General features: G+C 46.2%; 12 non-coding genes across 12 annotated transcripts; all 12 read left to right on the top strand.

The window, feature by feature from the left end:
* Positions 1–2,038: 2,038 nt before the first annotated feature.
* LOC130327094 (U2 spliceosomal RNA) lies at positions 2,039–2,229 on the top strand. Its single transcript, XR_008871589.1, has one exon. It is a non-coding gene; the product is annotated as a U2 spliceosomal RNA (small nuclear RNA).
* Positions 2,230–4,329: 2,100 nt separating this feature from the next.
* Positions 4,330–4,520, top strand: LOC130327093 (U2 spliceosomal RNA). Its single transcript, XR_008871588.1, has one exon. It is a non-coding gene; the product is annotated as a U2 spliceosomal RNA (small nuclear RNA).
* A 2,086-nt stretch (positions 4,521–6,606) lies between these two features.
* On the top strand, positions 6,607–6,797 carry LOC130327092 (U2 spliceosomal RNA). The gene has a single exon (XR_008871587.1). It is a non-coding gene; the product is annotated as a U2 spliceosomal RNA (small nuclear RNA).
* A 2,090-nt stretch (positions 6,798–8,887) lies between these two features.
* Positions 8,888–9,078, top strand: LOC130327091 (U2 spliceosomal RNA). Its single transcript, XR_008871586.1, has one exon. It is a non-coding gene; the product is annotated as a U2 spliceosomal RNA (small nuclear RNA).
* A 2,072-nt stretch (positions 9,079–11,150) lies between these two features.
* On the top strand, positions 11,151–11,341 carry LOC130327089 (U2 spliceosomal RNA). The gene has a single exon (XR_008871585.1). It is a non-coding gene; the product is annotated as a U2 spliceosomal RNA (small nuclear RNA).
* A 2,085-nt stretch (positions 11,342–13,426) lies between these two features.
* LOC130327088 (U2 spliceosomal RNA) lies at positions 13,427–13,617 on the top strand. The gene has a single exon (XR_008871584.1). It is a non-coding gene; the product is annotated as a U2 spliceosomal RNA (small nuclear RNA).
* A 2,100-nt stretch (positions 13,618–15,717) lies between these two features.
* Positions 15,718–15,908, top strand: LOC130327086 (U2 spliceosomal RNA). Its single transcript, XR_008871582.1, has one exon. It is a non-coding gene; the product is annotated as a U2 spliceosomal RNA (small nuclear RNA).
* A 2,095-nt stretch (positions 15,909–18,003) lies between these two features.
* On the top strand, positions 18,004–18,194 carry LOC130327087 (U2 spliceosomal RNA). Its single transcript, XR_008871583.1, has one exon. It is a non-coding gene; the product is annotated as a U2 spliceosomal RNA (small nuclear RNA).
* Positions 18,195–20,287: 2,093 nt separating this feature from the next.
* On the top strand, positions 20,288–20,478 carry LOC130327098 (U2 spliceosomal RNA). Its single transcript, XR_008871593.1, has one exon. It is a non-coding gene; the product is annotated as a U2 spliceosomal RNA (small nuclear RNA).
* A 2,087-nt stretch (positions 20,479–22,565) lies between these two features.
* LOC130327097 (U2 spliceosomal RNA) lies at positions 22,566–22,756 on the top strand. Its single transcript, XR_008871592.1, has one exon. It is a non-coding gene; the product is annotated as a U2 spliceosomal RNA (small nuclear RNA).
* Positions 22,757–24,845: 2,089 nt separating this feature from the next.
* Positions 24,846–25,036, top strand: LOC130327096 (U2 spliceosomal RNA). The gene has a single exon (XR_008871591.1). It is a non-coding gene; the product is annotated as a U2 spliceosomal RNA (small nuclear RNA).
* Positions 25,037–27,133: 2,097 nt separating this feature from the next.
* Positions 27,134–27,324, top strand: LOC130327095 (U2 spliceosomal RNA). The gene has a single exon (XR_008871590.1). It is a non-coding gene; the product is annotated as a U2 spliceosomal RNA (small nuclear RNA).
* The last annotated feature ends 310 nt before the right edge of the window (positions 27,325–27,634 follow it).

The following is a 27,634-nucleotide window of genomic DNA, read 5'->3' as shown; positions in this document are numbered from 1 at the left end:
CTTGCTGGCTAGCCAGCTAGCCAGCCCTGTGGGCCTTGCTGCTGCTGCAGCCAAAAAACAAAAGGTGGTGCTGCTGCTGCTTCTGCTGCTTCTGCTTCTGCTTGTGTCTGGCCCCTGTTGGAGCGTCCAGGCACAGGACTTCTGCTGCTGCTGACTAAATGGCCTCCTTAATTGGATCATTTGAGTAGCCAGCACACCTGTGCAGGTAGGGCATGACATGATAGGCAGCTGCCTTGATAGCGGGTGGGTGCTGAATGTTCCTAATTGACAAAATAAGATTAATGCTTATGAAGAAATATAAAATCTCATCCCTTCCCCAATATCGCGCCACACCCCTACCCCTTAATTCCCTGGTTGAACGTGATGGACATATGTCTTTTTTCGACCGTACTAACTATGTAACTATGTAACATAACATGGGGGGGGGGGGTCTCCTGGCTGTTCACACAGGTGTGTCATTGCTGTACATTGACCATGCATTGCTTCTGTGGTATTGCAAAGGCAAAGACAAATGCTTCCAGCCATCCATTGCACTAATGGATTGGTCATCAGCTGGCTGTCTATGTCCCGCATCAATATAGACCAAAGTACAGAGGGTTAGGCTATGCTATTGTGCACCTACCTGATGCATCAGAAGGTGCGAGGCCCTTGCTAAATTCTGTGCACAGACTTTGAGATCTATGCTTTAGACTGTATCTAAACCTGCTCCAACATGGACTGACATTCTGGCCTACTTTCAGCCGATGCGACTTGTCTGTCGCTGAACAGTCGCTTTTTATGTATTCAGCACCTATGTATAATGTTGTAAAAATGCTCTAGAAGCTAAAGTCGCAGAAATGTCACACATATTTGGCCTGCAACTTTCTGTGCGACAAATTCAGACAGGAAAAATCAGTATAAATCCTTAGAAAATTATCCCCCAGTGTCTCCATCTGCTGGCGGTATTGAATAAGCATTGCTGCACTGATGGGGTATGCATTAGACGAAAAAAAAGAAGAAAAAGAAGAATAATACGCCCAGAAAAGAGGCGAAAAGGAGAAAAACGTAAAAAAACGTGAAAAAAAAGTAAGAGGAAGAGAAGGGAAAAAAAGGTGGAAATGGGTTTAAAAGTGATTTCGGCGGAGAAATATATATATATATATATATATATATATATATATATATATGCGCACACACACATATAGATATAAACGTATTCTCCGTTGAGATATTGCAGCCGCTGCTGTGTCCAGGCCCAGGAGCCTTAGCACTGTGCTGTGATGTCACTCAATACCACTGACATCACTAGGTGTAAACAACATCTCTCCTTTGCTGTGTATGTGACTATGGAGCTGTTTGGTGATGTCGTCTATTACGGCCTTCATAGAAGCAACAGGAGATTGTTGCATCCATCTTGAACCCTCAGAACTACAGTGCTATGATGTCACTCACTTCCACAGGCCTTGCAGAGTGTAAACAACAACAACCCAGCTTTGTTGTGTATGTAACCAAAGGGATTTGTGATGTCACCTAGAACCTTCACAGCAGCGACAGCTTTATGAGGAGCATCAGCACTGCTCTGCCTGAGCAGAACCATCACCGCCATAGGTTGTCAAATAACCCGGATTTAACCCACACAGGTAAGTCCAATGGGGTGCAGGCATGTCCTCTATGCTTACAGCTTCCCGTGGGTGTTGGTTTGATACCGTTTGGGGACAGCCAAGGAGGCATCTGCAGGCAACAAAGGTAGGTGTGTGCTTGTGTGTGTGTTTCCTATGCAGATCCTAAGCCCAGTGTCACATGCAAGTAGGAGGAGTAAGAAGGGTTCCTGGCAAATCCGGGTTATGGATTGCATTTAAAAAGGCCCCGTGGGAGTGCAATGGGCCCCTGTCTTGCTGCTTAGCAATAATGGTATGGGTTTAGGTTCTGCTGTGTGTACTGGTGGTTGACTGCCCCCCAGCCCAGAGTGTGCATGGAAAATTGTCTGGCAGCCTCCCTGACAGCAAGCAGTGATAGTGCCCATGAAGGGGACCTTGTTGGGCCCGCCCCTTTCACGGTTATCGCTTCTCGGCCTTTTGGCTAAGATCAAGTGTAGTATCTGTTCTTATCAGTTTAATATCTGATACGTCCCCTATCTGGGGACCATATATTAAATGGATTTTTGAGAACGGGGGCCGATTTCGAAGCTTGCTTCCGTCGCCCTATGCATTGACCCGATATGGCAGTATCTTCGGGTACAGTGCACCACCCCCTTACAGGGTTAAAAAGAAAGATTCCTACTTTCATTGCTACCTGCTTGCTGGCTAGCCAGCTAGCCAGCCCTGTGGGCCTTGCTGCTGCTGCAGCCAAAAAACAAAAGGTGGTGCTGCTGCTGCTTCTGCTGCTTCTGCTTCTGCTTGTGTCTGGCCCCTGTTGGAGCGTCCAGGCACAGGACTTCTGCTGCTGCTGACTAAATGGCCTCCTTAATTGGATCATTTGAGTAGCCAGCACACCTGTGCAGGTAGGGCATGACATGATAGGCAGCTGCCTTGATAGCGGGTGGGTGCTGAATGTTCCTAATTGACAAAATAAGATTAATGCTTATGAAGAAATATAAAATCTCATCCCTTCCCCAATATCGCGCCACACCCCTACCCCTTAATTCCCTGGTTGAACGTGATGGACATATGTCTTTTTTCGACCGTACTAACTATGTAACTATGTAACATAACATGGGGGGGGGGGGGTCTCCTGGCTGTTCACACAGGTGTGTCATTGCTGTACATTGACCATGCATTGCTTCTGTGGTATTGCAAAGGCAAAGACAAATGCTTCCAGCCATCCATTGCACTAATGGATTGGTCATCAGCTGGCTGTCTATGTCCCGCATCAATATAGACCAAAGTACAGAGGGTTAGGCTATGCTATTGTGCACCTACCTGATGCATCAGAAGGTGCGAGGCCCTTGCTAAATTCTGTGCACAGACTTTGAGATCTATGCTTTAGACTGTATCTAAACCTGCTCCAACATGGACTGACATTCTGGCCTACTTTCAGCCGATGCGACTTGTCTGTCGCTGAACAGTCGCTTTTTATGTATTCAGCACCTATGTATAATGTTGTAAAAATGCTCTAGAAGCTAAAGTCGCAGAAATGTCACACATATTTGGCCTGCAACTTTCTGTGCGACAAATTCAGACAGGAAAAATCAGTATAAATCCTTAGAAAATTATCCCCCAGTGTCTCCATCTGCTGGCGGTATTGAATAAGCATTGCTGCACTGATGGGGTATGCATTAGACGAAAAAAAAGAAGAAAAAGAAGAATAATACGCCCAGAAAAGAGGCGAAAAGGAGAAAAACGTAAAAAAACGTGAAAAAAAAGTAAGAGGAAGAGAAGGGAAAAAAAGGTGGAAATGGGTTTAAAAGTGATTTCGGCGGAGAAATATATATATATATATATATATATATATATATATATATATATATATATATATATATGCGCACACACACATATAGATATAAACGTATTCTCCGTTGAGATATTGCAGCCGCTGCTGTGTCCAGGCCCAGGAGCCTTAGCACTGTGCTGTGATGTCACTCAATACCACTGACATCACTAGGTGTAAACAACATCTCTCCTTTGCTGTGTATGTGACTATGGAGCTGTTTGGTGATGTCGTCTATTACGGCCTTCATAGAAGCAACAGGAGATTGTTGCATCCATCTTGAACCCTCAGAACTACAGTGCTATGATGTCACTCACTTCCACAGGCCTTGCAGAGTGTAAACAACAACAACCCAGCTTTGTTGTGTATGTAACCAAAGGGATTTGTGATGTCACCTAGAACCTTCACAGCAGCGACAGCTTTATGAGGAGCATCAGCACTGCTCTGCCTGAGCAGAACCATCACCGCCATAGGTTGTCAAATAACCCGGATTTAACCCACACAGGTAAGTCCAATGGGGTGCAGGCATGTCCTCTATGCTTACAGCTTCCCGTGGGTGTTGGTTTGATACCGTTTGGGGACAGCCAAGGAGGCATCTGCAGGCAACAAAGGTAGGTGTGTGCTTGTGTGTGTGTTTCCTATGCAGATCCTAAGCCCAGTGTCACATGCAAGTAGGAGGAGTAAGAAGGGTTCCTGGCAAATCCGGGTTATGGATTGCATTTAAAAAGGCCCCGTGGGAGTGCAATGGGCCCCTGTCTTGCTGCTTAGCAATAATGGTATGGGTTTAGGTTCTGCTGTGTGTACTGGTGGTTGACTGCCCCCCAGCCCAGAGTGTGCATGGAAAATTGTCTGGCAGCCTCCCTGACAGCAAGCAGTGATAGTGCCCATGAAGGGGACCTTGTTGGGCCCGCCCCTTTCACGGTTATCGCTTCTCGGCCTTTTGGCTAAGATCAAGTGTAGTATCTGTTCTTATCAGTTTAATATCTGATACGTCCCCTATCTGGGGACCATATATTAAATGGATTTTTGAGAACGGGGGCCGATTTCGAAGCTTGCTTCCGTCGCCCTATGCATTGACCCGATATGGCAGTATCTTCGGGTACAGTGCACCACCCCCTTACAGGGTTAAAAAGAAAGATTCCTACTTTCATTGCTACCTGCTTGCTGGCTAGCCAGCTAGCCAGCCCTGTGGGCCTTGCTGCTGCTGCAGCCAAAAAACAAAAGGTGGTGCTGCTGCTGCTTCTGCTGCTTCTGCTTCTGCTTGTGTCTGGCCCCTGTTGGAGCGTCCAGGCACAGGACTTCTGCTGCTGCTGACTAAATGGCCTCCTTAATTGGATCATTTGAGTAGCCAGCACACCTGTGCAGGTAGGGCATGACATGATAGGCAGCTGCCTTGATAGCGGGTGGGTGCTGAATGTTCCTAATTGACAAAATAAGATTAATGCTTATGAAGAAATATAAAATCTCATCCCTTCCCCAATATCGCGCCACACCCCTACCCCTTAATTCCCTGGTTGAACGTGATGGACATATGTCTTTTTTCGACCGTACTAACTATGTAACTATGTAACATAACATGGGGGGGGGGGGGTCTCCTGGCTGTTCACACAGGTGTGTCATTGCTGTACATTGACCATGCATTGCTTCTGTGGTATTGCAAAGGCAAAGACAAATGCTTCCAGCCATCCATTGCACTAATGGATTGGTCATCAGCTGGCTGTCTATGTCCCGCATCAATATAGACCAAAGTACAGAGGGTTAGGCTATGCTATTGTGCACCTACCTGATGCATCAGAAGGTGCGAGGCCCTTGCTAAATTCTGTGCACAGACTTTGAGATCTATGCTTTAGACTGTATCTAAACCTGCTCCAACATGGACTGACATTCTGGCCTACTTTCAGCCGATGCGACTTGTCTGTCGCTGAACAGTCGCTTTTTATGTATTCAGCACCTATGTATAATGTTGTAAAAATGCTCTAGAAGCTAAAGTCGCAGAAATGTCACACATATTTGGCCTGCAACTTTCTGTGCGACAAATTCAGACAGGAAAAATCAGTATAAATCCTTAGAAAATTATCCCCCAGTGTCTCCATCTGCTGGCGGTATTGAATAAGCATTGCTGCACTGATGGGGTATGCATTAGACGAAAAAAAAGAAGAAAAAGAAGAATAATACGCCCAGAAAAGAGGCGAAAAGGAGAAAAACGTAAAAAAACGTGAAAAAAAAGTAAGAGGAAGAGAAGGGAAAAAAAGGTGGAAATGGGTTTAAAAGTGATTTCGGCGGAGAAATATATATATATATATATATATATATATATATATATATATATGCGCACACACACATATAGATATAAACGTATTCTCCGTTGAGATATTGCAGCCGCTGCTGTGTCCAGGCCCAGGAGCCTTAGCACTGTGCTGTGATGTCACTCAATACCACTGACATCACTAGGTGTAAACAACATCTCTCCTTTGCTGTGTATGTGACTATGGAGCTGTTTGGTGATGTCGTCTATTACGGCCTTCATAGAAGCAACAGGAGATTGTTGCATCCATCTTGAACCCTCAGAACTACAGTGCTATGATGTCACTCACTTCCACAGGCCTTGCAGAGTGTAAACAACAACAACCCAGCTTTGTTGTGTATGTAACCAAAGGGATTTGTGATGTCACCTAGAACCTTCACAGCAGCGACAGCTTTATGAGGAGCATCAGCACTGCTCTGCCTGAGCAGAACCATCACCGCCATAGGTTGTCAAATAACCCGGATTTAACCCACACAGGTAAGTCCAATGGGGTGCAGGCATGTCCTCTATGCTTACAGCTTCCCGTGGGTGTTGGTTTGATACCGTTTGGGGACAGCCAAGGAGGCATCTGCAGGCAACAAAGGTAGGTGTGTGCTTGTGTGTGTGTTTCCTATGCAGATCCTAAGCCCAGTGTCACATGCAAGTAGGAGGAGTAAGAAGGGTTCCTGGCAAATCCGGGTTATGGATTGCATTTAAAAAGGCCCCGTGGGAGTGCAATGGGCCCCTGTCTTGCTGCTTAGCAATAATGGTATGGGTTTAGGTTCTGCTGTGTGTACTGGTGGTTGACTGCCCCCCAGCCCAGAGTGTGCATGGAAAATTGTCTGGCAGCCTCCCTGACAGCAAGCAGTGATAGTGCCCATGAAGGGGACCTTGTTGGGCCCGCCCCTTTCACGGTTATCGCTTCTCGGCCTTTTGGCTAAGATCAAGTGTAGTATCTGTTCTTATCAGTTTAATATCTGATACGTCCCCTATCTGGGGACCATATATTAAATGGATTTTTGAGAACGGGGGCCGATTTCGAAGCTTGCTTCCGTCGCCCTATGCATTGACCCGATATGGCAGTATCTTCGGGTACAGTGCACCACCCCCTTACAGGGTTAAAAAGAAAGATTCCTACTTTCATTGCTACCTGCTTGCTGGCTAGCCAGCTAGCCAGCCCTGTGGGCCTTGCTGCTGCTGCAGCCAAAAAACAAAAGGTGGTGCTGCTGCTGCTTCTGCTGCTTCTGCTTCTGCTTGTGTCTGGCCCCTGTTGGAGCGTCCAGGCACAGGACTTCTGCTGCTGCTGACTAAATGGCCTCCTTAATTGGATCATTTGAGTAGCCAGCACACCTGTGCAGGTAGGGCATGACATGATAGGCAGCTGCCTTGATAGCGGGTGGGTGCTGAATGTTCCTAATTGACAAAATAAGATTAATGCTTATGAAGAAATATAAAATCTCATCCCTTCCCCAATATCGCGCCACACCCCTACCCCTTAATTCCCTGGTTGAACGTGATGGACATATGTCTTTTTTCGACCGTACTAACTATGTAACTATGTAACATAACATGGGGGGGGGGGGGTCTCCTGGCTGTTCACACAGGTGTGTCATTGCTGTACATTGACCATGCATTGCTTCTGTGGTATTGCAAAGGCAAAGACAAATGCTTCCAGCCATCCATTGCACTAATGGATTGGTCATCAGCTGGCTGTCTATGTCCCGCATCAATATAGACCAAAGTACAGAGGGTTAGGCTATGCTATTGTGCACCTACCTGATGCATCAGAAGGTGCGAGGCCCTTGCTAAATTCTGTGCACAGACTTTGAGATCTATGCTTTAGACTGTATCTAAACCTGCTCCAACATGGACTGACATTCTGGCCTACTTTCAGCCGATGCGACTTGTCTGTCGCTGAACAGTCGCTTTTTATGTATTCAGCACCTATGTATAATGTTGTAAAAATGCTCTAGAAGCTAAAGTCGCAGAAATGTCACACATATTTGGCCTGCAACTTTCTGTGCGACAAATTCAGACAGGAAAAATCAGTATAAATCCTTAGAAAATTATCCCCCAGTGTCTCCATCTGCTGGCGGTATTGAATAAGCATTGCTGCACTGATGGGGTATGCATTAGACGAAAAAAAAGAAGAAAAAGAAGAATAATACGCCCAGAAAAGAGGCGAAAAGGAGAAAAACGTAAAAAAACGTGAAAAAAAAGTAAGAGGAAGAGAAGGGAAAAAAAGGTGGAAATGGGTTTAAAAGTGATTTCGGCGGAGAAATATATATATATATATATATATATATATATATATATATATATATATGCGCACACACACATATAGATATAAACGTATTCTCCGTTGAGATATTGCAGCCGCTGCTGTGTCCAGGCCCAGGAGCCTTAGCACTGTGCTGTGATGTCACTCAATACCACTGACATCACTAGGTGTAAACAACATCTCTCCTTTGCTGTGTATGTGACTATGGAGCTGTTTGGTGATGTCGTCTATTACGGCCTTCATAGAAGCAACAGGAGATTGTTGCATCCATCTTGAACCCTCAGAACTACAGTGCTATGATGTCACTCACTTCCACAGGCCTTGCAGAGTGTAAACAACAACAACCCAGCTTTGTTGTGTATGTAACCAAAGGGATTTGTGATGTCACCTAGAACCTTCACAGCAGCGACAGCTTTATGAGGAGCATCAGCACTGCTCTGCCTGAGCAGAACCATCACCGCCATAGGTTGTCAAATAACCCGGATTTAACCCACACAGGTAAGTCCAATGGGGTGCAGGCATGTCCTCTATGCTTACAGCTTCCCGTGGGTGTTGGTTTGATACCGTTTGGGGACAGCCAAGGAGGCATCTGCAGGCAACAAAGGTAGGTGTGTGCTTGTGTGTGTGTTTCCTATGCAGATCCTAAGCCCAGTGTCACATGCAAGTAGGAGGAGTAAGAAGGGTTCCTGGCAAATCCGGGTTATGGATTGCATTTAAAAAGGCCCCGTGGGAGTGCAATGGGCCCCTGTCTTGCTGCTTAGCAATAATGGTATGGGTTTAGGTTCTGCTGTGTGTACTGGTGGTTGACTGCCCCCCAGCCCAGAGTGTGCATGGAAAATTGTCTGGCAGCCTCCCTGACAGCAAGCAGTGATAGTGCCCATGAAGGGGACCTTGTTGGGCCCGCCCCTTTCACGGTTATCGCTTCTCGGCCTTTTGGCTAAGATCAAGTGTAGTATCTGTTCTTATCAGTTTAATATCTGATACGTCCCCTATCTGGGGACCATATATTAAATGGATTTTTGAGAACGGGGGCCGATTTCGAAGCTTGCTTCCGTCGCCCTATGCATTGACCCGATATGGCAGTATCTTCGGGTACAGTGCACCACCCCCTTACAGGGTTAAAAAGAAAGATTCCTACTTTCATTGCTACCTGCTTGCTGGCTAGCCAGCTAGCCAGCCCTGTGGGCCTTGCTGCTGCTGCAGCCAAAAAACAAAAGGTGGTGCTGCTGCTGCTTCTGCTGCTTCTGCTTCTGCTTGTGTCTGGCCCCTGTTGGAGCGTCCAGGCACAGGACTTCTGCTGCTGCTGACTAAATGGCCTCCTTAATTGGATCATTTGAGTAGCCAGCACACCTGTGCAGGTAGGGCATGACATGATAGGCAGCTGCCTTGATAGCGGGTGGGTGCTGAATGTTCCTAATTGACAAAATAAGATTAATGCTTATGAAGAAATATAAAATCTCATCCCTTCCCCAATATCGCGCCACACCCCTACCCCTTAATTCCCTGGTTGAACGTGATGGACATATGTCTTTTTTCGACCGTACTAACTATGTAACTATGTAACATAACATGGGGGGGGGGGGGTCTCCTGGCTGTTCACACAGGTGTGTCATTGCTGTACATTGACCATGCATTGCTTCTGTGGTATTGCAAAGGCAAAGACAAATGCTTCCAGCCATCCATTGCACTAATGGATTGGTCATCAGCTGGCTGTCTATGTCCCGCATCAATATAGACCAAAGTACAGAGGGTTAGGCTATGCTATTGTGCACCTACCTGATGCATCAGAAGGTGCGAGGCCCTTGCTAAATTCTGTGCACAGACTTTGAGATCTATGCTTTAGACTGTATCTAAACCTGCTCCAACATGGACTGACATTCTGGCCTACTTTCAGCCGATGCGACTTGTCTGTCGCTGAACAGTCGCTTTTTATGTATTCAGCACCTATGTATAATGTTGTAAAAATGCTCTAGAAGCTAAAGTCGCAGAAATGTCACACATATTTGGCCTGCAACTTTCTGTGCGACAAATTCAGACAGGAAAAATCAGTATAAATCCTTAGAAAATTATCCCCCAGTGTCTCCATCTGCTGGCGGTATTGAATAAGCATTGCTGCACTGATGGGGTATGCATTAGACGAAAAAAAAGAAGAAAAAGAAGAATAATACGCCCAGAAAAGAGGCGAAAAGGAGAAAAACGTAAAAAAACGTGAAAAAAAAGTAAGAGGAAGAGAAGGGAAAAAAAGGTGGAAATGGGTTTAAAAGTGATTTCGGCGGAGAAATATATATATATATATATATATATATATGCGCACACACACATATAGATATAAACGTATTCTCCGTTGAGATATTGCAGCCGCTGCTGTGTCCAGGCCCAGGAGCCTTAGCACTGTGCTGTGATGTCACTCAATACCACTGACATCACTAGGTGTAAACAACATCTCTCCTTTGCTGTGTATGTGACTATGGAGCTGTTTGGTGATGTCGTCTATTACGGCCTTCATAGAAGCAACAGGAGATTGTTGCATCCATCTTGAACCCTCAGAACTACAGTGCTATGATGTCACTCACTTCCACAGGCCTTGCAGAGTGTAAACAACAACAACCCAGCTTTGTTGTGTATGTAACCAAAGGGATTTGTGATGTCACCTAGAACCTTCACAGCAGCGACAGCTTTATGAGGAGCATCAGCACTGCTCTGCCTGAGCAGAACCATCACCGCCATAGGTTGTCAAATAACCCGGATTTAACCCACACAGGTAAGTCCAATGGGGTGCAGGCATGTCCTCTATGCTTACAGCTTCCCGTGGGTGTTGGTTTGATACCGTTTGGGGACAGCCAAGGAGGCATCTGCAGGCAACAAAGGTAGGTGTGTGCTTGTGTGTGTGTTTCCTATGCAGATCCTAAGCCCAGTGTCACATGCAAGTAGGAGGAGTAAGAAGGGTTCCTGGCAAATCCGGGTTATGGATTGCATTTAAAAAGGCCCCGTGGGAGTGCAATGGGCCCCTGTCTTGCTGCTTAGCAATAATGGTATGGGTTTAGGTTCTGCTGTGTGTACTGGTGGTTGACTGCCCCCCAGCCCAGAGTGTGCATGGAAAATTGTCTGGCAGCCTCCCTGACAGCAAGCAGTGATAGTGCCCATGAAGGGGACCTTGTTGGGCCCGTCCCTTTCACGGTTATCGCTTCTCGGCCTTTTGGCTAAGATCAAGTGTAGTATCTGTTCTTATCAGTTTAATATCTGATACGTCCCCTATCTGGGGACCATATATTAAATGGATTTTTGAGAACGGGGGCCGATTTCGAAGCTTGCTTCCGTCGCCCTATGCATTGACCCGATATGGCAGTATCTTCGGGTACAGTGCACCACCCCCTTACAGGGTTAAAAAGAAAGATTCCTACTTTCATTGCTACCTGCTTGCTGGCTAGCCAGCTAGCCAGCCCTGTGGGCCTTGCTGCTGCTGCAGCCAAAAAACAAAAGGTGGTGCTGCTGCTGCTTCTGCTGCTTCTGCTTCTGCTTGTGTCTGGCCCCTGTTGGAGCGTCCAGGCACAGGACTTCTGCTGCTGCTGACTAAATGGCCTCCTTAATTGGATCATTTGAGTAGCCAGCACACCTGTGCAGGTAGGGCATGACATGATAGGCAGCTGCCTTGATAGCGGGTGGGTGCTGAATGTTCCTAATTGACAAAATAAGATTAATGCTTATGAAGAAATATAAAATCTCATCCCTTCCCCAATATCGCGCCACACCCCTACCCCTTAATTCCCTGGTTGAACGTGATGGACATATGTCTTTTTTCGACCGTACTAACTATGTAACTATGTAACATAACATGGGGGGGGGGGGTCTCCTGGCTGTTCACACAGGTGTGTCATTGCTGTACATTGACCATGCATTGCTTCTGTGGTATTGCAAAGGCAAAGACAAATGCTTCCAGCCATCCATTGCACTAATGGATTGGTCATCAGCTGGCTGTCTATGTCCCGCATCAATATAGACCAAAGTACAGAGGGTTAGGCTATGCTATTGTGCACCTACCTGCTGCATCAGAAGGTGCGAGGCCCTTGCTAAATTCTGTGCACAGACTTTGAGATCTATGCTTTAGACTGTATCTAAACCTGCTCCAACATGGACTGACATTCTGGCCTACTTTCAGCCGATGCGACTTGTCTGTCGCTGAACAGTCGCTTTTTATGTATTCAGCACCTATGTATAATGTTGTAAAAATGCTCTAGAAGCTAAAGTCGCAGAAATGTCACACATATTTGGCCTGCAACTTTCTGTGCGACAAATTCAGACAGGAAAAATCAGTATAAATCCTTAGAAAATTATCCCCCAGTGTCTCCATCTGCTGGCGGTATTGAATAAGCATTGCTGCACTGATGGGGTATGCATTAGACGAAAAAAAAGAAGAAAAAGAAGAATAATACGCCCAGAAAAGAGGCGAAAAGGAGAAAAACGTAAAAAAACGTGAAAAAAAAGTAAGAGGAAGAGAAGGGAAAAAAAGGTGGAAATGGGTTTAAAAGTGATTTCGGCGGAGAAATATATATATATATATATATATATATATATATATATATATATGCGCACACACACATATAGATATAAACGTATTCTCCGTTGAGATATTGCAGCCGCTGCTGTGTCCAGGCCCAGGAGCCTTAGCACTGTGCTGTGATGTCACTCAATACCACTGACATCACTAGGTGTAAACAACATCTCTCCTTTGCTGTGTATGTGACTATGGAGCTGTTTGGTGATGTCGTCTATTACGGCCTTCATAGAAGCAACAGGAGATTGTTGCATCCATCTTGAACCCTCAGAACTACAGTGCTATGATGTCACTCACTTCCACAGGCCTTGCAGAGTGTAAACAACAACAACCCAGCTTTGTTGTGTATGTAACCAAAGGGATTTGTGATGTCACCTAGAACCTTCACAGCAGCGACAGCTTTATGAGGAGCATCAGCACTGCTCTGCCTGAGCAGAACCATCACCGCCATAGGTTGTCAAATAACCCGGATTTAACCCACACAGGTAAGTCCAATGGGGTGCAGGCATGTCCTCTATGCTTACAGCTTCCCGTGGGTGTTGGTTTGATACCGTTTGGGGACAGCCAAGGAGGCATCTGCAGGCAACAAAGGTAGGTGTGTGCTTGTGTGTGTGTTTCCTATGCAGATCCTAAGCCCAGTGTCACATGCAAGTAGGAGGAGTAAGAAGGGTTCCTGGCAAATCCGGGTTATGGATTGCATTTAAAAAGGCCCCGTGGGAGTGCAATGGGCCCCTGTCTTGCTGCTTAGCAATAATGGTATGGGTTTAGGTTCTGCTGTGTGTACTGGTGGTTGACTGCCCCCCAGCCCAGAGTGTGCATGGAAAATTGTCTGGCAGCCTCCCTGACAGCAAGCAGTGATAGTGCCCATGAAGGGGACCTTGTTGGGCCCGCCCCTTTCACGGTTATCGCTTCTCGGCCTTTTGGCTAAGATCAAGTGTAGTATCTGTTCTTATCAGTTTAATATCTGATACGTCCCCTATCTGGGGACCATATATTAAATGGATTTTTGAGAACGGGGGCCGATTTCGAAGCTTGCTTCCGTCGCCCTATGCATTGACCCGATATGGCAGTATCTTCGGGTACAGTGCACCACCCCCTTACAGGGTTAAAAAGAAAGATTCCTACTTTCATTGCTACCTGCTTGCTGGCTAGCCAGCTAGCCAGCCCTGTGGGCCTTGCTGCTGCTGCAGCCAAAAAACAAAAGGTGGTGCTGCTGCTGCTTCTGCTGCTTCTGCTTCTGCTTGTGTCTGGCCCCTGTTGGAGCGTCCAGGCACAGGACTTCTGCTGCTGCTGACTAAATGGCCTCCTTAATTGGATCATTTGAGTAGCCAGCACACCTGTGCAGGTAGGGCATGACATGATAGGCAGCTGCCTTGATAGCGGGTGGGTGCTGAATGTTCCTAATTGACAAAATAAGATTAATGCTTATGAAGAAATATAAAATCTCATCCCTTCCCCAATATCGCGCCACACCCCTACCCCTTAATTCCCTGGTTGAACGTGATGGACATATGTCTTTTTTCGACCGTACTAACTATGTAACTATGTAACATAACATCATAACATGGGGGGGGGGGGGGGTCTCCTGGCTGTTCACACAGGTGTGTCATTGCTGTACATTGACCATGCATTGCTTCTGTGGTATTGCAAAGGCAAAGACAAATGCTTCCAGCCATCCATTGCACTAATGGATTGGTCATCAGCTGGCTGTCTATGTCCCGCATCAATATAGACCAAAGTACAGAGGGTTAGGCTATGCTATTGTGCACCTACCTGATGCATCAGAAGGTGCGAGGCCCTTGCTAAATTCTGTGCACAGACTTTGAGATCTATGCTTTAGACTGTATCTAAACCTGCTCCAACATGGACTGACATTCTGGCCTACTTTCAGCCGATGCGACTTGTCTGTCGCTGAACAGTCGCTTTTTATGTATTCAGCACCTATGTATAATGTTGTAAAAATGCTCTAGAAGCTAAAGTCGCAGAAATGTCACACATATTTGGCCTGCAACTTTCTGTGCGACAAATTCAGACAGGAAAAATCAGTATAAATCCTTAGAAAATTATCCCCCAGTGTCTCCATCTGCTGGCGGTATTGAATAAGCATTGCTGCACTGATGGGGTATGCATTAGACGAAAAAAAAGAAGAAAAAGAAGAATAATACGCCCAGAAAAGAGGCGAAAAGGAGAAAAACGTAAAAAAACGTGAAAAAAAAGTAAGAGGAAGAGAAGGGAAAAAAAGGTGGAAATGGGTTTAAAAGTGATTTCGGCGGAGAAATATATATATATATATATATATATATATATATATATATATATATATGCGCACACACACATATAGATATAAACGTATTCTCCGTTGAGATATTGCAGCCGCTGCTGTGTCCAGGCCCAGGAGCCTTAGCACTGTGCTGTGATGTCACTCAATACCACTGACATCACTAGGTGTAAACAACATCTCTCCTTTGCTGTGTATGTGACTATGGAGCTGTTTGGTGATGTCGTCTATTACGGCCTTCATAGAAGCAACAGGAGATTGTTGCATCCATCTTGAACCCTCAGAACTACAGTGCTATGATGTCACTCACTTCCACAGGCCTTGCAGAGTGTAAACAACAACAACCCAGCTTTGTTGTGTATGTAACCAAAGGGATTTGTGATGTCACCTAGAACCTTCACAGCAGCGACAGCTTTATGAGGAGCATCAGCACTGCTCTGCCTGAGCAGAACCATCACCGCCATAGGTTGTCAAATAACCCGGATTTAACCCACACAGGTAAGTCCAATGGGGTGCAGGCATGTCCTCTATGCTTACAGCTTCCCGTGGGTGTTGGTTTGATACCGTTTGGGGACAGCCAAGGAGGCATCTGCAGGCAACAAAGGTAGGTGTGTGCTTGTGTGTGTGTTTCCTATGCAGATCCTAAGCCCAGTGTCACATGCAAGTAGGAGGAGTAAGAAGGGTTCCTGGCAAATCCGGGTTATGGATTGCATTTAAAAAGGCCCCGTGGGAGTGCAATGGGCCCCTGTCTTGCTGCTTAGCAATAATGGTATGGGTTTAGGTTCTGCTGTGTGTACTGGTGGTTGACTGCCCCCCAGCCCAGAGTGTGCATGGAAAATTGTCTGGCAGCCTCCCTGACAGCAAGCAGTGATAGTGCCCATGAAGGGGACCTTGTTGGGCCCGCCCCTTTCACGGTTATCGCTTCTCGGCCTTTTGGCTAAGATCAAGTGTAGTATCTGTTCTTATCAGTTTAATATCTGATACGTCCCCTATCTGGGGACCATATATTAAATGGATTTTTGAGAACAGGGGCCGATTTCGAAGCTTGCTTCCGTCGCCCTATGCATTGACCCGATATGGCAGTATCTTCGGGTACAGTGCACCACCCCCTTACAGGGTTAAAAAGAAAGATTCCTACTTTCATTGCTACCTGCTTGCTGGCTAGCCAGCTAGCCAGCCCTGTGGGCCTTGCTGCTGCTGCAGCCAAAAAACAAAAGGTGGTGCTGCTGCTGCTTCTGCTGCTTCTGCTTCTGCTTGTGTCTGGCCCCTGTTGGAGCGTCCAGGCACAGGACTTCTGCTGCTGCTGACTAAATGGCCTCCTTAATTGGATCATTTGAGTAGCCAGCACACCTGTGCAGGTAGGGCATGACATGATAGGCAGCTGCCTTGATAGCGGGTGGGTGCTGAATGTTCCTAATTGACAAAATAAGATTAATGCTTATGAAGAAATATAAAATCTCATCCCTTCCCCAATATCGCGCCACACCCCTACCCCTTAATTCCCTGGTTGAACGTGATGGACATATGTCTTTTTTCGACCGTACTAACTATGTAACTATGTAACATAACATGGGGGGGGGGGGGGTCTCCTGGCTGTTCACACAGGTGTGTCATTGCTGTACATTGACCATGCATTGCTTCTGTGGTATTGCAAAGGCAAAGACAAATGCTTCCAGCCATCCATTGCACTAATGGATTGGTCATCAGCTGGCTGTCTATGTCCCGCATCAATATAGACCAAAGTACAGAGGGTTAGGCTATGCTATTGTGCACCTACCTGATGCATCAGAAGGTGCGAGGCCCTTGCTAAATTCTGTGCACAGACTTTGAGATCTATGCTTTAGACTGTATCTAAACCTGCTCCAACATGGACTGACATTCTGGCCTACTTTCAGCCGATGCGACTTGTCTGTCGCTGAACAGTCGCTTTTTATGTATTCAGCACCTATGTATAATGTTGTAAAAATGCTCTAGAAGCTAAAGTCGCAGAAATGTCACACATATTTGGCCTGCAACTTTCTGTGCGACAAATTCAGACAGGAAAAATCAGTATAAATCCTTAGAAAATTATCCCCCAGTGTCTCCATCTGCTGGCGGTATTGAATAAGCATTGCTGCACTGATGGGGTATGCATTAGACGAAAAAAAAGAAGAAAAAGAAGAATAATACGCCCAGAAAAGAGGCGAAAAGGAGAAAAACGTAAAAAAACGTGAAAAAAAAGTAAGAGGAAGAGAAGGGAAAAAAAGGTGGAAATGGGTTTAAAAGTGATTTCGGCGGAGAAATATATATATATATATATATATATATATATATATATATATATATATATATGCGCACACACACATATAGATATAAACGTATTCTCCGTTGAGATATTGCAGCCGCTGCTGTGTCCAGGCCCAGGAGCCTTAGCACTGTGCTGTGATGTCACTCAATACCACTGACATCACTAGGTGTAAACAACATCTCTCCTTTGCTGTGTATGTGACTATGGAGCTGTTTGGTGATGTCGTCTATTACGGCCTTCATAGAAGCAACAGGAGATTGTTGCATCCATCTTGAACCCTCAGAACTACAGTGCTATGATGTCACTCACTTCCACAGGCCTTGCAGAGTGTAAACAACAACAACCCAGCTTTGTTGTGTATGTAACCAAAGGGATTTGTGATGTCACCTAGAACCTTCACAGCAGCGACAGCTTTATGAGGAGCATCAGCACTGCTCTGCCTGAGCAGAACCATCACCGCCATAGGTTGTCAAATAACCCGGATTTAACCCACACAGGTAAGTCCAATGGGGTGCAGGCATGTCCTCTATGCTTACAGCTTCCCGTGGGTGTTGGTTTGATACCGTTTGGGGACAGCCAAGGAGGCATCTGCAGGCAACAAAGGTAGGTGTGTGCTTGTGTGTGTGTTTCCTATGCAGATCCTAAGCCCAGTGTCACATGCAAGTAGGAGGAGTAAGAAGGGTTCCTGGCAAATCCGGGTTATGGATTGCATTTAAAAAGGCCCCGTGGGAGTGCAATGGGCCCCTGTCTTGCTGCTTAGCAATAATGGTATGGGTTTAGGTTCTGCTGTGTGTACTGGTGGTTGACTGCCCCCCAGCCCAGAGTGTGCATGGAAAATTGTCTGGCAGCCTCCCTGACAGCAAGCAGTGATAGTGCCCATGAAGGGGACCTTGTTGGGCCCGCCCCTTTCACGGTTATCGCTTCTCGGCCTTTTGGCTAAGATCAAGTGTAGTATCTGTTCTTATCAGTTTAATATCTGATACGTCCCCTATCTGGGGACCATATATTAAATGGATTTTTGAGAACGGGGGCCGATTTCGAAGCTTGCTTCCGTCGCCCTATGCATTGACCCGATATGGCAGTATCTTCGGGTACAGTGCACCACCCCCTTACAGGGTTAAAAAGAAAGATTCCTACTTTCATTGCTACCTGCTTGCTGGCTAGCCAGCTAGCCAGCCCTGTGGGCCTTGCTGCTGCTGCAGCCAAAAAACAAAAGGTGGTGCTGCTGCTGCTTCTGCTGCTTCTGCTTCTGCTTGTGTCTGGCCCCTGTTGGAGCGTCCAGGCACAGGACTTCTGCTGCTGCTGACTAAATGGCCTCCTTAATTGGATCATTTGAGTAGCCAGCACACCTGTGCAGGTAGGGCATGACATGATAGGCAGCTGCCTTGATAGCGGGTGGGTGCTGAATGTTCCTAATTGACAAAATAAGATTAATGCTTATGAAGAAATATAAAATCTCATCCCTTCCCCAATATCGCGCCACACCCCTACCCCTTAATTCCCTGGTTGAACGTGATGGACATATGTCTTTTTTCGACCGTACTAACTATGTAACTATGTAACATAACATGGGGGGGGGGGGTCTCCTGGCTGTTCACACAGGTGTGTCATTGCTGTACATTGACCATGCATTGCTTCTGTGGTATTGCAAAGGCAAAGACAAATGCTTCCAGCCATCCATTGCACTAATGGATTGGTCATCAGCTGGCTGTCTATGTCCCGCATCAATATAGACCAAAGTACAGAGGGTTAGGCTATGCTATTGTGCACCTACCTGATGCATCAGAAGGTGCGAGGCCCTTGCTAAATTCTGTGCACAGACTTTGAGATCTATGCTTTAGACTGTATCTAAACCTGCTCCAACATGGACTGACATTCTGGCCTACTTTCAGCCGATGCGACTTGTCTGTCGCTGAACAGTCGCTTTTTATGTATTCAGCACCTATGTATAATGTTGTAAAAATGCTCTAGAAGCTAAAGTCGCAGAAATGTCACACATATTTGGCCTGCAACTTTCTGTGCGACAAATTCAGACAGGAAAAATCAGTATAAATCCTTAGAAAATTATCCCCCAGTGTCTCCATCTGCTGGCGGTATTGAATAAGCATTGCTGCACTGATGGGGTATGCATTAGACGAAAAAAAAGAAGAAAAAGAAGAATAATACGCCCAGAAAAGAGGCGAAAAGGAGAAAAACGTAAAAAAACGTGAAAAAAAAGTAAGAGGAAGAGAAGGGAAAAAAAGGTGGAAATGGGTTTAAAAGTGATTTCGGCGGAGAAATATATATATATATATATATATATATATATATATATATATATATATATATGCGCACACACACATATAGATATAAACGTATTCTCCGTTGAGATATTGCAGCCGCTGCTGTGTCCAGGCCCAGGAGCCTTAGCACTGTGCTGTGATGTCACTCAATACCACTGACATCACTAGGTGTAAACAACATCTCTCCTTTGCTGTGTATGTGACTATGGAGCTGTTTGGTGATGTCGTCTATTACGGCCTTCATAGAAGCAACAGGAGATTGTTGCATCCATCTAGAACCCTCAGAACTACAGTGCTATGATGTCACTCACTTCCACAGGCCTTGCAGAGTGTAAACAACAACAACCCAGCTTTGTTGTGTATGTAACCAAAGGGATTTGTGATGTCACCTAGAACCTTCACAGCAGCGACAGCTTTATGAGGAGCATCAGCACTGCTCTGCCTGAGCAGAACCATCACCGCCATAGGTTGTCAAATAACCCGGATTTAACCCACACAGGTAAGTCCAATGGGGTGCAGGCATGTCCTCTATGCTTACAGCTTCCCGTGGGTGTTGGTTTGATACCGTTTGGGGACAGCCAAGGAGGCATCTGCAGGCAACAAAGGTAGGTGTGTGCTTGTGTGTGTGTTTCCTATGCAGATCCTAAGCCCAGTGTCACATGCAAGTAGGAGGAGTAAGAAGGGTTCCTGGCAAATCCGGGTTATGGATTGCATTTAAAAAGGCCCCGTGGGAGTGCAATGGGCCCCTGTCTTGCTGCTTAGCAATAATGGTATGGGTTTAGGTTCTGCTGTGTGTACTGGTGGTTGACTGCCCCCCAGCCCAGAGTGTGCATGGAAAATTGTCTGGCAGCCTCCCTGACAGCAAGCAGTGATAGTGCCCATGAAGGGGACCTTGTTGGGCCCGCCCCTTTCACGGTTATCGCTTCTCGGCCTTTTGGCTAAGATCAAGTGTAGTATCTGTTCTTATCAGTTTAATATCTGATACGTCCCCTATCTGGGGACCATATATTAAATGGATTTTTGAGAACGGGGGCCGATTTCGAAGCTTGCTTCCGTCGCCCTATGCATTGACCCGATATGGCAGTATCTTCGGGTACAGTGCACCACCCCCTTACAGGGTTAAAAAGAAAGATTCCTACTTTCATTGCTACCTGCTTGCTGGCTAGCCAGCTAGCCAGCCCTGTGGGCCTTGCTGCTGCTGCAGCCAAAAAACAAAAGGTGGTGCTGCTGCTGCTTCTGCTGCTTCTGCTTCTGCTTGTGTCTGGCCCCTGTTGGAGCGTCCAGGCACAGGACTTCTGCTGCTGCTGACTAAATGGCCTCCTTAATTGGATCATTTGAGTAGCCAGCACACCTGTGCAGGTAGGGCATGACATGATAGGCAGCTGCCTTGATAGCGGGTGGGTGCTGAATGTTCCTAATTGACAAAATAAGATTAATGCTTATGAAGAAATATAAAATCTCATCCCTTCCCCAATATCGCGCCACACCCCTACCCCTTAATTCCCTGGTTGAACGTGATGGACATATGTCTTTTTTCGACCGTACTAACTATGTAACTATGTAACATAACATGGGGGGGGGGGGTCTCCTGGCTGTTCACACAGGTGTGTCATTGCTGTACATTGACCATGCATTGCTTCTGTGGTATTGCAAAGGCAAAGACAAATGCTTCCAGCCATCCATTGCACTAATGGATTGGTCATCAGCTGGCTGTCTATGTCCCGCATCAATATAGACCAAAGTACAGAGGGTTAGGCTATGCTATTGTGCACCTACCTGATGCATCAGAAGGTGCGAGGCCCTTGCTAAATTCTGTGCACAGACTTTGAGATCTATGCTTTAGACTGTATCTAAACCTGCTCCAACATGGACTGACATTCTGGCCTACTTTCAGCCGATGCGACTTGTCTGTCGCTGAACAGTCGCTTTTTATGTATTCAGCACCTATGTATAATGTTGTAAAAATGCTCTAGAAGCTAAAGTCGCAGAAATGTCACACATATTTGGCCTGCAACTTTCTGTGCGACAAATTCAGACAGGAAAAATCAGTATAAATCCTTAGAAAATTATCCCCCAGTGTCTCCATCTGCTGGCGGTATTGAATAAGCATTGCTGCACTGATGGGGTATGCATTAGACGAAAAAAAAGAAGAAAAAGAAGAATAATACGCCCAGAAAAGAGGCGAAAAGGAGAAAAACGTAAAAAAACGTGAAAAAAAAGTAAGAGGAAGAGAAGGGAAAAAAAGGTGGAAATGGGTTTAAAAGTGATTTCGGCGGAGAAATATATATATATATATATATATATATATATATATATATATATATGCGCACACACACATATAGATATAAACGTATTCTCCGTTGAGATATTGCAGCCGCTGCTGTGTCCAGGCCCAGGAGCCTTAGCACTGTGCTGTGATGTCACTCAATACCACTGACATCACTAGGTGTAAACAACATCTCTCCTTTGCTGTGTATGTGACTATGGAGCTGTTTGGTGATGTCGTCTATTACGGCCTTCATAGAAGCAACAGGAGATTGTTGCATCCATCTTGAACCCTCAGAACTACAGTGCTATGATGTCACTCACTTCCACAGGCCTTGCAGAGTGTAAACAACAACAACCCAGCTTTGTTGTGTATGTAACCAAAGGGATTTGTGATGTCACCTAGAACCTTCACAGCAGCGACAGCTTTATGAGGAGCATCAGCACTGCTCTGCCTGAGCAGAACCATCACCGCCATAGGTTGTCAAATAACCCGGATTTAACCCACACAGGTAAGTCCAATGGGGTGCAGGCATGTCCTCTATGCTTACAGCTTCCCGTGGGTGTTGGTTTGATACCGTTTGGGGACAGCCAAGGAGGCATCTGCAGGCAACAAAGGTAGGTGTGTGCTTGTGTGTGTGTTTCCTATGCAGATCCTAAGCCCAGTGTCACATGCAAGTAGGAGGAGTAAGAAGGGTTCCTGGCAAATCCGGGTTATGGATTGCATTTAAAAAGGCCCCGTGGGAGTGCAATGGGCCCCTGTCTTGCTGCTTAGCAATAATGGTATGGGTTTAGGTTCTGCTGTGTGTACTGGTGGTTGACTGCCCCCCAGCCCAGAGTGTGCATGGAAAATTGTCTGGCAGCCTCCCTGACAGCAAGCAGTGATAGTGCCCATGAAGGGGACCTTGTTGGGCCCGCCCCTTTCACGGTTATCGCTTCTCGGCCTTTTGGCTAAGATCAAGTGTAGTATCTGTTCTTATCAGTTTAATATCTGATACGTCCCCTATCTGGGGACCATATATTAAATGGATTTTTGAGAACGGGGGCCGATTTCGAAGCTTGCTTCCGTCGCCCTATGCATTGACCCGATATGGCAGTATCTTCGGGTACAGTGCACCACCCCCTTACAGGGTTAAAAAGAAAGATTCCTACTTTCATTGCTACCTGCTTGCTGGCTAGCCAGCTAGCCAGCCCTGTGGGCCTTGCTGCTGCTGCAGCCAAAAAACAAAAGGTGGTGCTGCTGCTGCTTCTGCTGCTTCTGCTTCTGCTTGTGTCTGGCCCCTGTTGGAGCGTCCAGGCACAGGACTTCTGCTGCTGCTGACTAAATGGCCTCCTTAATTGGATCATTTGAGTAGCCAGCACACCTGTGCAGGTAGGGCATGACATGATAGGCAGCTGCCTTGATAGCGGGTGGGTGCTGAATGTTCCTAATTGACAAAATAAGATTAATGCTTATGAAGAAATATAAAATCTCATCCCTTCCCCAATATCGCGCCACACCCCTACCCCTTAATTCCCTGGTTGAACGTGATGGACATATGTCTTTTTTCGACCGTACTAACTATGTAACTATGTAACATAACATGGGGGGGGGGGGTCTCCTGGCTGTTCACACAGGTGTGTCATTGCTGTACATTGACCATGCATTGCTTCTGTGGTATTGCAAAGGCAAAGACAAATGCTTCCAGCCATCCATTGCACTAATGGATTGGTCATCAGCTGGCTGTCTATGTCCCGCATCAATATAGACCAAAGTACAGAGGGTTAGGCTATGCTATTGTGCACCTACCTGATGCATCAGAAGGTGCGAGGCCCTTGCTAAATTCTGTGCACAGACTTTGAGATCTATGCTTTAGACTGTATCTAAACCTGCTCCAACATGGACTGACATTCTGGCCTACTTTCAGCCGATGCGACTTGTCTGTCGCTGAACAGTCGCTTTTTATGTATTCAGCACCTATGTATAATGTTGTAAAAATGCTCTAGAAGCTAAAGTCGCAGAAATGTCACACATATTTGGCCTGCAACTTTCTGTGCGACAAATTCAGACAGGAAAAATCAGTATAAATCCTTAGAAAATTATCCCCCAGTGTCTCCATCTGCTGGCGGTATTGAATAAGCATTGCTGCACTGATGGGGTATGCATTAGACGAAAAAAAAGAAGAAAAAGAAGAATAATACGCCCAGAAAAGAGGCGAAAAGGAGAAAAACGTAAAAAAACGTGAAAAAAAAGTAAGAGGAAGAGAAGGGAAAAAAAGGTGGAAATGGGTTTAAAAGTGATTTCGGCGGAGAAATATATATATATATATATATATATATATATATATATATATATATATGCGCACACACACATATAGATATAAACGTATTCTCCGTTGAGATATTGCAGCCGCTGCTGTGTCCAGGCCCAGGAGCCTTAGCACTGTGCTGTGATGTCACTCAATACCACTGACATCACTAGGTGTAAACAACATCTCTCCTTTGCTGTGTATGTGACTATGGAGCTGTTTGGTGATGTCGTCTATTACGGCCTTCATAGAAGCAACAGGAGATTGTTGCATCCATCTTGAACCCTCAGAACTACAGTGCTATGATGTCACTCACTTCCACAGGCCTTGCAGAGTGTAAACAACAACAACCCAGCTTTGTTGTGTATGTAACCAAAGGGATTTGTGATGTCACCTAGAACCTTCACAGCAGCGACAGCTTTATGAGGAGCATCAGCACTGCTCTGCCTGAGCAGAACCATCACCGCCATAGGTTGTCAAATAACCCGGATTTAACCCACACAGGTAAGTCCAATGGGGTGCAGGCATGTCCTCTATGCTTACAGCTTCCCGTGGGTGTTGGTTTGATACCGTTTGGGGACAGCCAAGGAGGCATCTGCAGGCAACAAAGGTAGGTGTGTGCTTGTGTGTGTGTTTCCTATGCAGATCCTAAGCCCAGTGTCACATGCAAGTAGGAGGAGTAAGAAGGGTTCCTGGCAAATCCGGGTTATGGATTGCATTTAAAAAGGCCCCGTGGGAGTGCAATGGGCCCCTGTCTTGCTGCTTAGCAATAATGGTATGGGTTTAGGTTCTGCTGTGTGTACTGGTGGTTGACTGCCCCCCAGCCCAGAGTGTGCATGGAAAATTGTCTGGCAGCCTCCCTGACAGCAAGCAGTGATAGTGCCCATGAAGGGGACCTTGTTGGGCCCGCCCCTTTCACGGTTATCGCTTCTCGGCCTTTTGGCTAAGATCAAGTGTAGTATCTGTTCTTATCAGTTTAATATCTGATACGTCCCCTATCTGGGGACCATATATTAAATGGATTTTTGAGAACGGGGGCCGATTTCGAAGCTTGCTTCCGTCGCCCTATGCATTGACCCGATATGGCAGTATCTTCGGGTACAGTGCACCACCCCCTTACAGGGTTAAAAAGAAAGATTCCTACTTTCATTGCTACCTGCTTGCTGGCTAGCCAGCTAGCCAGCCCTGTGGGCCTTGCTGCTGCTGCAGCCAAAAAACAAAAGGTGGTGCTGCTGCTGCTTCTGCTGCTTCTGCTTCTGCTTGTGTCTGGCCCCTGTTGGAGCGTCCAGGCACAGGACTTCTGCTGCTGCTGACTAAATGGCCTCCTTAATTGGATCATTTGAGTAGCCAGCACACCTGTGCAGGTAGGGCATGACATGATAGGCAGCTGCCTTGATAGCGGGTGGGTGCTGAATGTTCCTAATTGACAAAATAAGATTAATGCTTATGAAGAAATATAAAATCTCATCCCTTCCCCAATATCGCGCCACACCCCTACCCCTTAATTCCCTGGTTGAACGTGATGGACATATGTCTTTTTTCGACCGTACTAACTATGTAACTATGTAACATAACATGGGGGGGGGGGGGGTCTCCTGGCTGTTCACACAGGTGTGTCATTGCTGTACATTGACCATGCATTGCTTCTGTGGTATTGCAAAGGCAAAGACAAATGCTTCCAGCCATCCATTGCACTAATGGATTGGTCATCAGCTGGCTGTCTATGTCCCGCATCAATATAGACCAAAGTACAGAGGGTTAGGCTATGCTATTGTGCACCTACCTGATGCATCAGAAGGTGCGAGGCCCTTGCTAAATTCTGTGCACAGACTTTGAGATCTATGCTTTAGACTGTATCTAAACCTGCTCCAACATGGACTGACATTCTGGCCTACTTTCAGCCGATGCGACTTGTCTGTCGCTGAACAGTCGCTTTTTATGTATTCAGCACCTATGTATAATGTTGTAAAAATGCTCTAGAAGCTAAAGTCGCAGAAATGTCACACATATTTGGCCTGCAACTTTCTGTGCGACAAATTCAGACAGGAAAAATCAGTATAAATCCTTAGAAAATTATCCCCCAGTGTCTCCATCTGCTGGCGGTATTGAATAAGCATTGCTGCACTGATGGGGTATGCATTAGACGAAAAAAAAGAAGAAAAAGAAGAATAATACGCCCAGAAAAGAGGCGAAAAGGAGAAAAACGTAAAAAAAACGTGAAAAAAAAGTAAGAGGAAGAGAAGGGAAAAAAAGGTGGAAATGGGTTTTAAAAGTGATTTCGGCGGAGAAATATATATATATATATATATATATATATATATATATATTATATATATGCGCACCACACACATATAGATATAAACGTATTCTCCGTTGAGATATTGCAGCCGCTGCTGTGTCCAGGCCCAGGAGCCTTAGCACTGTGCTGTGATGTCACTCAATACCACTGACATCACTAGGTGTAAACAACATCTCTCCTTTGCTGTGTATGTGACTATGGAGCTGTTTGGTGATGTCGTCTATTACGGCCTTCATAGAAGCAACAGGAGATTGTTGCATCCATCTTGAACCCTCAGAACTACAGTGCTATGATGTCACTCACTTCCACAGGCCTTGCAGAGTGTAAACAACAACAACCCAGCTTTGTTGTGTATGTAACCAAAGGGATTTGTGATGTCACCTAGAACCTTCACAGCAGCGACAGCTTTATGAGGAGCATCAGCACTGCTCTGCCTGAGCAGAACCATCACCCGCCATAGGTTGTCAAATAACCCGGATTTAACCCACACAGGTAAGTCCAATGGGGTGCAGGCATGTCCTCTATGCTTACAGCTTCCCGTGGGTGTTGGTTTGATACGTTTGGGGACAGCCAAGGAGGCATCTGCAGGCAACAAAGGTAGGTGTGTGCTTGTGTGTGTGTTTCCTATGCAGATCCTAAGCCCAGTGTCACATGCAAGTAGGAGGAGTAAGAAGGGTTCCTGGCAAATCCGGGTTATGGATTGCATTTAAAAAGGCCCCGTGGGAGTGCAATGGGCCCCTGTCTTTGCTGCTTAGCAATAATGGTATGGGTTTAGGTTCTGCTGTGTGTACTGGTGGTTGACTGCCCCCCAGCCCAGAGTGTGCATGGAAAATTGTCTGGCAGCCTCCCTGACAGCAAGCAGTGATAGTGCCCATGAAGGGGACCTTGTTGGGCCCCGCCCCTTTCACGGTTATCGCTTCTCGGCCTTTTGGCTAAGATCAAGTGTAGTATCTGTTCTTATCAGTTTAATATCTGATACGTCCCCTATCTGGGGACCATATATTAAATGGATTTTTGAGAACGGGGGCCGATTTCGAAGCTTGCTTCCGTCGCCCTATGCATTGACCCGATATGGCAGTATCTTCGGGTACAGTGCACCACCCCCTTACAGGGTTAAAAAAGAAAGATTCCTACTTTCATTGCTACCTGCTTGCTGGCTAGCCAGCTAGCCAGCCCTGTGGGCCTTGCTGCTGCTGCAGCCAAAAAACAAAAGGTGGTGCTGCTGCTGCTTCTGCTGCTTCTGCTTCTGCTTGTGTCTGGCCCCTGTTGGAGCGTCCAGGCACAGGACTTCTGCTGCTGCTGACTAAATGGCCTCCTTAATTGGATCATTTGAGTAGCCAGCACACCTGTGCAGGTAGGGCATGACATGATAGGCAGCTGCCTTGATAGCGGGTGGGTGCTGAATGTTCCTAA

The sequence above is a fragment of the Hyla sarda genome, unplaced genomic scaffold, assembly GCF_029499605.1.
Source record: "Hyla sarda isolate aHylSar1 unplaced genomic scaffold, aHylSar1.hap1 scaffold_2917, whole genome shotgun sequence".
NCBI classification, from domain to species: Eukaryota; Metazoa; Chordata; class Amphibia; order Anura; family Hylidae; genus Hyla; species Hyla sarda.
Note: the sequence above shows the minus strand (reverse complement) of the source record. Positions and strands in the feature narration are given on the sequence as shown.